At 40.2% G+C, this 9,711-nt stretch overlaps 1 protein-coding gene across 1 annotated transcript in view; it reads left to right on the top strand.

Annotated features, from left to right (window-relative positions):
* The window catches only part of MDGA2 (MAM domain containing glycosylphosphatidylinositol anchor 2), a 939,200-nt gene that overhangs the window by 633,914 nt on the left and 295,575 nt on the right, over nt 1-9,711 (top strand). The gene's annotated exons all lie outside the window — the stretch shown is intronic.

The raw sequence follows: 9,711 nt of genomic DNA, 5'->3' as shown, positions 1-9,711 counted from the left end.
GGCATATGTCTGAGATTTTGCTACCTGTGGATTTCTCTAGTATTTGTATGGTTTCCTGTCTCATCTTTAAGTCCTTTATGGCATCCAAATTTGAAAAGAAGAAGTAAAACTGTCCTTATTCACAGCTGACATGATGCTGTACATAGAAAACCCTAAAGACTCCATCAAAAATTATTAGACTTAATAAATGAATTCAGCAATGTAGCAGGATACAAAATTAACGCCAAGAAACCTAAGCCATTTCTATGCACCAATAATGAACTTACAGAAAGAGAGACTAAAAAAACAATCCCATTTACCATTGCACCAAAAAAAAAAGATACCTAGGAATAAGATGGGCATGCCTTACCTTATATGGTAAGGAGCCAGACACACTCGTTCTTCTGTACAGCACTGAGCAGCTAGAACAACTGATAAGCACAGACTTAGACACTCAACTTTTGCTGCTTCATTTTCCAGGGCAAACAGACAATCATTTACCTAATAATCAGCTCTTGCAGACACTACAACGGTTACCACTTTGCACTATAGGGCTCACGAGACATACCAGCAAGTCTATTCCTGAGGCACCATTAGTGTTCACAGATGCTAGCAAGAATTACTGTGGAGTAGTCATTAAAAGCCACAAGCCACAATGGAAGCCTGTTTATTTAAAATATACTTATACCGGCTCTGTTCAAGTAAGAGAACTGCTGGCGATAGCGTACGCCTTCACCTACTGCCACCACCATACAGTAAACATTTTCTCAGATAGTGCCTATGCAGTACACACAGTCACAGGCCTAGGCCACTCAAACTTTCAAGCTAAAGAGACACCTATAGGTCAGGCCCTACTTTTTATCAAGGAGATCATAGAAAACAGATAGCATCCCTGGTACATACAGCATCTAAGGGCTCACACGGGTCTACCTGGACCCCTATCGGAAGGCAATCACCAGGTAGACCGCCTAGTCTTGACCTTAACACCCATAGAAGAAGCCAGACTGTTACATACAAAATTTCATATGTCAGCAGCTAGCTTGCACAAGCTATTTCCTCATCTAACCCTCTCTAGCTGCAAGCATCTCATACGGGCATGCAAAACCTGTGCCCCCCTATTGCCTTTAGGCCCCCTCCAGCCACAAGGGGTCAACCCCGGGGCGCTTCAACCCAATGCCTTATGGCAAGCAGATGTAACCCATATTCTGAGCTTCGGTAGGCTCAAACATGTACATGTAATCATTGACACTTGCTCTGGGGCCACATATGCTCAGGCTCACACAGGTGAAAAGACTCGCCACGCAATAGCAACCTTCAAGGGAGCATTTTTAACATTAGGCTTCCCCTGGGAAATTATAACAGATAACGGCCCCTGCTACACTAGTGAGGCTTTTCAGCAATTCCTCACAAAACATAACATCAAGCGCGTTACTGGCATACCATACCACCCACAGGGCAAGCCATAATAGAAAGACAAAATAAAGAATTAAAAATCCAACTTACTAAAGAAAAAGGGGGGGAAAAGATAGACCAAAGATTAATGCCTCAACAGCAACTATTACAGGCTCTCATAACCCTCAATTATTTTCATTTTGCCCCCGACAGTCTTCCTCCCATTTTTAAACATTGGGGAGGTCTCAGAGACATACCAACACTTCTCCCTTTGGTCCGGTGGAGAGATCCACTAACCGAATTCGGAAGGGCCCCGACCCACTCTTAACCCAAGGGAGAGGGTTTGCTTGTATTTTTCCAGAAGGTGAGAAAAATCCCGCGTGGATTCCTGCCCGTAACATCAAAACCTGCACCACCAGCGATGAGCCATAGACCACCATCACCATCGCTCCCAGTAGAGGAAATGAAGGACCTGGACATAGAGGACAACCAGCCCCGGCGGCGGAGATGACCAAGACATCGACGAGCCCACAACATTACCTGGGGAGACATCAAGAATCTACAGGACCAAGCTGCACGCCTGGCACCAGAAGGCAATCCGTCAGAAGGGACATTCTTCCTATTAATGTGTACCATCATAACAGCGAACTCTCAGGCTCTAGCACAACATGTATGGGCGGCCATACCTCATCCAGGGGTGCTCATGCCTGTCAGCGCCGACAGCCTACAATTCCCCCCTGTCCGAGTGTCTACTGCTCTGTAGGCTTACCCTGTGACGGAGCGGAACCGGTCTCATCGCCATGGAACAGGACAGTATGGGCTAATATCAGTAGCCCTAACCTCCTTAAGTGGACTCTAGATAACGGGACTACCCCGGGACAAGGGTGGATATACCTAGCACCTTATGAAACCGGGGACTTTTACTGTGCTAACCACTTCTGTACAGAGGGGGTTATGCTGGGACTTAATGCAACCTTTCCCTTGGCCTTATCGAGCTGGACCAGGGTCTCCACCAGCCCCTCCACAGTACCCCTCTACCCTTACCTTTTCCTCTCAGAGGAGTCGCCCCCATACTCCTCCCTTCCAAGAGCATCCCGTGGATAGAATGCCTCTGAGCCTCCCAACCCGATGCTCAGATGGACACCCTGGGAATTTGGGGGAGACGGTTAAGAAAGGGAATGACACCATTTGCACTAAGAGACCCCATACAAGAGTTGCGCTCCCAATTCCGGCGGTGGGATTTACGCGGGCCCAATGCATGTATTGATCAAAGAGCCTTCACCAGCCTAAAAGGGGCCCACCTGTATAACAGCACCTGGAAAAAGCTGGCAAGTAGATGGGAGAACAACATTGCAATCAACCCCAATGCCACTCATAGTTTTAGTTACTGGCCTTGTGTGAGACCCCCCTTCTTCTTCTTACAAAGCAATTATAGCGCTTTTACTTGTACCCAGCAATCTTGTGTACTATCTAATTGCTGGAATCCAAACAATGCCTACGCTCTGGCCATGTGCACCCTTTCGCTACTCTGGGTTCCAGTAGAAGTCAGTGACTGGGATGGGCCGGTTGAACTAATAATCCATAAGGAATTCCAGAAAATAGAAAAAAGGGCTATAGAACTACTGATACTAATAATCTCTGCCATACTAGCCGCTATAGCAGGTATGGCCACAGGAATCACTTCCCTAGCCCAGGAGGGATTGACAGCGCAGAGTTTAAACTCCCTATCAGAGGTCATGTCCCAAGCTTTTGCTACACAAGCAACAATAAACCAACAGATATGGGGAGCGTTACTCACTTTACAACAACAAATTGATTTAATCTAAGAAAACCTCGATAATTTATGGCAAATATCGCACACCCAATGTGATATAAGATACACTGTCATCTGTGTAATGCCCATTCCAGTGAGAAATGCCTCCTGGGAGCACAAAAAATTAGCAAATCTCCTTAAAGGTCCATTCAGCCAGGCATTCCTAAACAGCACCTATCAGCTCCAGCGAGAAATCCTAAGAATCAACAATACCCAAGTGAAACCCATTGAGTTTAGTTTCTTGTGATGCCCTCAGCCATCTAACCTCCTGGTTAAATCCTGCTAATATAGTCATATGGGCCGTCCTAGCAGCAGGAGGCCTCCTTGCATTCTGCTTGTTTCGCTGCTTTTACTCCATGATCCAAAGAATAGATGCACAGCAAGCCATGATTGTCCACATCCAGCAGACGCTTATAAAAAGGGAAGGGGGAGATGTGGGTAGAGCTCAAGAGATTTATCTCAGTGCTGTGGCTGATGTAATGCTGTGAGCACACTCCAGAAAACATGCTTCCTTGGCACACCAGGAAGTGACAACGCCCACCTGACAAATCTCCAAGAGCCACCTACTCTTAACCCCGACCCTCATGCCCACTGGATAACATAGCAAGTGTGTCCCTGTTGTATTGGCTGCTTACCCCTTTTTATACGACTGTACTTCCTCAATAAACTTAGATCTGTGTCTCTGAATCTGGTCTCTGGAGTCATGCATGCAAGTGCCCTAGAGCGTTGGGCTCAGTCATCCTCACCCCTGAGGGACCCCCTGTTCCAATGATGGATCCAGTTTGCTAATATTTTATTGAGTATTTTATTTATGTTTATCAGAAATATTGGCTTATAATTTTCTTTCTTTATAGTGTCTTTATCTAGTTTTGGAATTAAGATAATCTTGTCCTTTTAAAATGAGCTTAGGAGTCTTTCCTCCTCTTGGGGTTTTTGGAATAGTTTGAGGAGATAGGTGTTAATTATTCTTTGAATGTTTAGTAAAATTCACTTGTAAAGCCACCCAGTCCAGGACTTTTGTTTGTTCAGTTTTGGAAAACTGATTCAGTTTTGGGATAGTGTATGTTTTTATGAATTTAACCATATCTTCCAGATTGTTCAACTTGTTGGCATATAGTTGTTTGCAATATTTTCTTACAATTCTTTGGTTTTATTTGGTGACAATTGTTACTCCTCCTCTTTCCTTTCTTACTGTAATTATTTCGGCTTTCCCTCTTTTATTCTTGATGAGTCTGGTTAAAATTTCTCAATCCTGTTTATTTTTTCAAAGAACCAGCTCTTGGTTTCATTAATTTTTTGTAGTAGACTCTACTTCATTTCTTTCTGATGTGATCTTTTTATTTCCTACCTTGTGCTCACTTTGGGCTTTTTCTCCCCTCATTTCCTTTAAGTGTCAAATTGGATAATTTATTTGATAATTTCCTTGTGTCCTCAGGTAGCCCTGTAATGCTATAAATTCCCCTTTTAGGACAGATTTTACTCTGTCCCATAGATTTTGTGTTATTGTGTTCTCATTTTAACTTATTTAAAAGTATCATTTGATGTCTTTCTTGACCTAATTATTAACCCATTTATTGTTTTTGTACCATGTTATTTAGCCTCCATGACTTTGTGTGTTTTTTAGGTTTTTTCTTGTCATTGATTTCTAGTTTCATGTCATTATAGTCAGAGAAGATGCTGGATATGATTTCAAAGTTCCTAATGCATTTAGACTTGTTTTGTGTCTTAATATGTGCTCTATCTTATAAAATGTTCTACGTGCACTTAAAAATATATATTTTGTTGCTTTATTTTGAAATGCTCTGAAGATATCAATTAACTCCATCCAATCTAGTGTGTCATTTAAGGCCACTATTTCTTTGTTGGCTTTCTGTCTGGAATATCTATCCATTGATGTCAATGTGTTAAAAACTGACTATGACTGTGCTACTGTCATTCAAAATTTTATTGACATATTTAGGTGTTGATATGTTGGATGCATACATGTTTACAAGGGTTATATTTTCTTGTTAGATTGTTATTTTTATCATTGCACAGTGCCTTTTTCTCTTACAATAGCCTATGTTTTAAAGTCTGTTTTGTCAGATATAAGTATTGCTACCACAGCTCTTTTTTCCTTTCCATTTCCATGAAATATCTTTTTCCATCCTTTTACTTTTAGTCTGTGTGCATTTTTCATTCTGAGGTGGGTCTCTTATAAACTGCATATAAATGGGTATTGCTTTCTTATCATTCAGCTACTCTGTCTTTTGACTGAAGCATTAAACCATTTATACTAAAAATTATTATTTATAGGTACATATTTATTACCCTTTTATTATTTTAAATATGTTCCTCTATTTTTTCTTCTCCTTGTTCTTCTTTTCAAATAGGCCATTTAATGTTCTTGCTGTACTAGTTTGGTAGTAACAAAATCTTTTAGCTTTTTCTTGTCTGGGAGCTCTTTATTTTTACTTCAATTTTAAATAATACCCTTTCTGGGTAAAGTATTCTTGGTTGTAGTTGACTCTTGGTCATCTTTCATTTTCAAATCTAGCTCAATCTGATGAAAATTGTAATGTTATATCTTTTTTTCTTTTGGAACCATAAATTAAAAGCAACTCAATATTCATATCTATATTCAATATGACACTCTATTAACTGTACGAAAATATCACACTAGATTTCAAGGAACCTGAAAATTCAGTGAATATGCTGTGTTGTATACTAAATAATGGTTTGTGTATTTTAGCAAAATATCACATATGAATACAGGTTTAGAAAAGCAGTATTATATGTATAGATCTCCAAGTGAAAGAATATCTAATATGGATTTACTTCTTAAGTTAAATAGGCAAATTAATTATATCAATATTAAGAATTTTAAGAAAACAAAAATTGATTCATCATTGAAAACAACTAAGTATTTGTTTCCTCTGCAAAGATATTCAGTAGCTTGTATTAATTATGTAAATGAGGAAATGTGGATTTACCAAAATCTATGCTGAAAGTATCAGAACTAGAATGAAAAGCTTTATTTTCAGTAGCGTTGAGAAATAAAATATTGCCAAGACCCTTTATACATGCAATTCTTATGTGTAGGGAGAAATTGAATTCAGAGGTGATACAGTCAGTCAGTGTTTTAAAATGTTTTATTGGCTTTTAATCTTAAACAACATTCCATTGTGTACAACTTATTTAGTTTCTCTACATATGTTACATTGCAGTATTATCTTACTCAAATAAAAGCTCACTTATTATGTAGAAACATTGTCCTAGAACATGGCAACAATATATTTAAATGTTCTCTGAATGTCTGAAATCCCAAGATAAGTAATATAGCTGGTAGAATTGACTTTTTGCTAGAATTAGATATGTAATAATAATGTTAAGCAGTGTTAATATTCACAGTATGTCAACTTGGTACTGTAGAGATATGTACTACAAGTGACACCTACTACATTGTCATTTTCTCCAGGGTAAACCAAAGTTTTATGACTTTATAATTTAGTCCAGCAAAGTGGCTCTTAAGCACACACAATGCTTGGAATCAAATCCCTGTGCTGTGGTACATTTATTTTTAACAAATTATGCTCTAATTCTTTTTCTGCCTCCCCCTCCCCTTTTTATTTAATTAGCCATAGGAAAGGAATATCAATATATAAACATAATTGTTAAAAGTATTTAATGTACCTGTACTTAAAAGGAAAACATCTCCCCAAAACATACTTAGCCCTTTATAGAAGAAAATTTATACATTTCTTGAGGTTACACAGGAAAGATTTAATTTATTCTAGAATTAGATTCCTCATTCTAACCTCTCAAATGCTCCTTTGTCCATTGGAGGTGAGAGCAGCATTCCCAGCTGAGGTTGGAAACAGACACTTGGTAAGGGTTTGAGATACTCATGACACTGCCCCTATCTGGTTGTAACCCAGTTCAGGCAATCAGGATACGATACGTTTATAAAACTACTTCTAGAACTCAAAGTCAATAACCATCATGATGTTCAATTGTGTTAAATATGAATCTATAATAATAAAAGTGTAATATGCTAATTAGACCAGACAGCCGAATGACCTTCCAGACAAAGCCCCAGTGGTGGGGGCTGAGGCAGAGGCAGTTAGGAGCAATCAGGCATGCAGGCAAGCAGTTAGGGGCAATCAGGCAGGCAGGCAGGTGAGCAGGTAGGGGCAATCAGGCAGACAAAGTGGTTAGGGGTGATCAGGCAGGTAGGTGAGCAGTTGGGGTGATCAGGCATTCAGTCAGAGTGGTTAGGGGTGATCAGACAGATCAGACAGACAGACAGAGTGGTTAGGGGCAATGAGGCAGGCAGGCAGAGTGGTTAGGGGTGATCAGCCAGGCAGGCAGGTGAGCAGTTAGGATTCAGCAGTCCCAGACTGTGCGAGGGATGTCTGACTGCCAGTTTAGGCACGATTCTGTCAGACATCTCCTGAGGGGTCCTGGATTATGAGAGGTTTCAGGCCTGGCTGAGGGACTCCCCACCCCCTTGCACAAATTTTATGCACCAGGCCTCTAGTGTATGTTTGAATACTTTGATTACTTTCATCTGACCTTTGGTCCAGGACTGTATTCAGGAAAATATAACCACTTTTGTTTTCACATTGTGGTACTAGTAGTATTTTACAGCATAGTTTAGAACTATCAGCAAACAACCTTTCTCTCTCTTTCTCTCTCTCTCTCTTCCCTCATTGCTAATACCTAAAGTAAACATGTATGAATACATTATTTCTTGTCTTGCCTTTAAAAATTGTACCTACCAAATCTGACATTTTTGGAATAGTTGAAATAGGGGGAGGCTTGTTTAATAGTTTTTCTTTGAGATGACACTTACTAGTCCAGGTAATGACACATTAGTTTCTCTTACACATTATAGTCAGGAGTAAACATACCCTGATCAATGACCTATAAACCTCTTCCAAAGGTACTTCAGAATTCAGGTTTTTAAATTATGACTTATGTGGTTCACGAGTCCATTTCACACTTCATTCCTTCCTGGTAGACTAACTGCCACTGTCTGAAGAAGCCTTTCCATGTTTAAATCTTAACTCCTTAACTCCTGAAATCTGAAAATTTAAATAACTGAGCCTGTTATTGTTATGTACAGTTGGCCCTCTATACCCATGGGTTCTGTAGCCACAGATTTAATCAAACACAGATTAAAAATATTTCAAATGTTACATTGTTGCTGACAATGTAACTGGGCCTATGTGTATTGTGTGCTAGGCCTACCATGGCTGTGTCTACACTGAACATGTACAGATATTTTTTCCTTGTCATTATTCCTTATACAATACAATAAAATAATTATGTACATAGCATTTACACTGCATTAAGTATTATAAAGAATCTAGAGATGACAAAGTATTTGGAGGATATACCTAGGTTATACTACAACACTTTATATGAAGGACTTCGGTGTCTGTTGTGGTCCTGGGACCAATCCCCTACAAATACCAAGGTATAGTCAGGAGTAAACATACCCTGATCAATGGCCTATAAACCTCTTCCAAAGGTACTTCAGAATTCAGGTTTTTAAATTATGACTTATGTGGTTCATAAGTCCATTTCACACTTCATTCCGAATCGTAGAGATTTCTGACTGTCTGATTTTCCAACCATGTATTGCCCTGCCCAGATTTTTATAATATAGTAAGAGATGCTAATGTGATCCTTCCCCTCTTTCTTTTAGAGAGGCAGCACTAATTATTCCTCTGGCATAAAGATCATCAGGAATTCAATTAGGACTTGGAATGGTCTACTTTATTTATTTTCATTTTGGGGTGTATTGCAAATGTTTTATCTCAACCCGGGCTGCTTAAATTAGAAACCCAGCTTTATGATTCATGACCAATGCGATCTTTGACAAGTTATTTAAACAGTTTCTCAGATTGGTAATAGAATAATAGGTAATAATAGTACCGATCTCATACAACTGAATGAGTCAATAGATGTGAAGCTTTTTGAAGAGTACCTGGCACATATTAAGGGCTGCAATGCAAACAACTCAAGGATAGAGCTTTTCTATTATCTCTAATGCCTAGAACAGAGTCTGACACACAGTTATCTATACTAGTAAAAGGGTAATGTGCTAATTAGACCAAATAGTTTGGACCTCTTCCGGACATCATTTCAGACGTCCTTCCTGACAAAGCCAGGGATGTGGCCGGCCTGCAAACTGCCTGTGGTCCATTGCCCAGGTGGGCCCGGCCCCACAACCAGGACCCTGATTGGGGACGTGTGGCCAGTCTGCAAACGTCCTGGGGCCCCTCACCCAGGCAGACCCTACCCCACAGCAGGGACCCCCGCCTGATCAGGAGTGTGGCCCGCCTGCAAACCCTCTGTGGCTCCCTTCAGAGCAGGCCAGCTGGCCCCCACCTGTGCACCAGGCCTCTCACTGGGCTTATAGTGTGTATATAAGTGCTTTGGGGACTTGTCAATTATGCTGGAGCCTGAAAAGTTATTTTCTTGTAACTTAAAATTATGTTCTTATTCTTTTCCCCCATAATTAAATCCTTTGATCCTAT

Source organism: Myotis davidii, unplaced genomic scaffold, assembly GCF_000327345.1.
Source record: "Myotis davidii unplaced genomic scaffold, ASM32734v1 scaffold1032, whole genome shotgun sequence".
Classification (NCBI taxonomy): Eukaryota; Metazoa; Chordata; class Mammalia; order Chiroptera; family Vespertilionidae; genus Myotis; species Myotis davidii.
The sequence above is the reverse complement of the archived record's forward strand: the minus strand, read 5'-3'. Positions and strand labels throughout refer to the sequence as shown.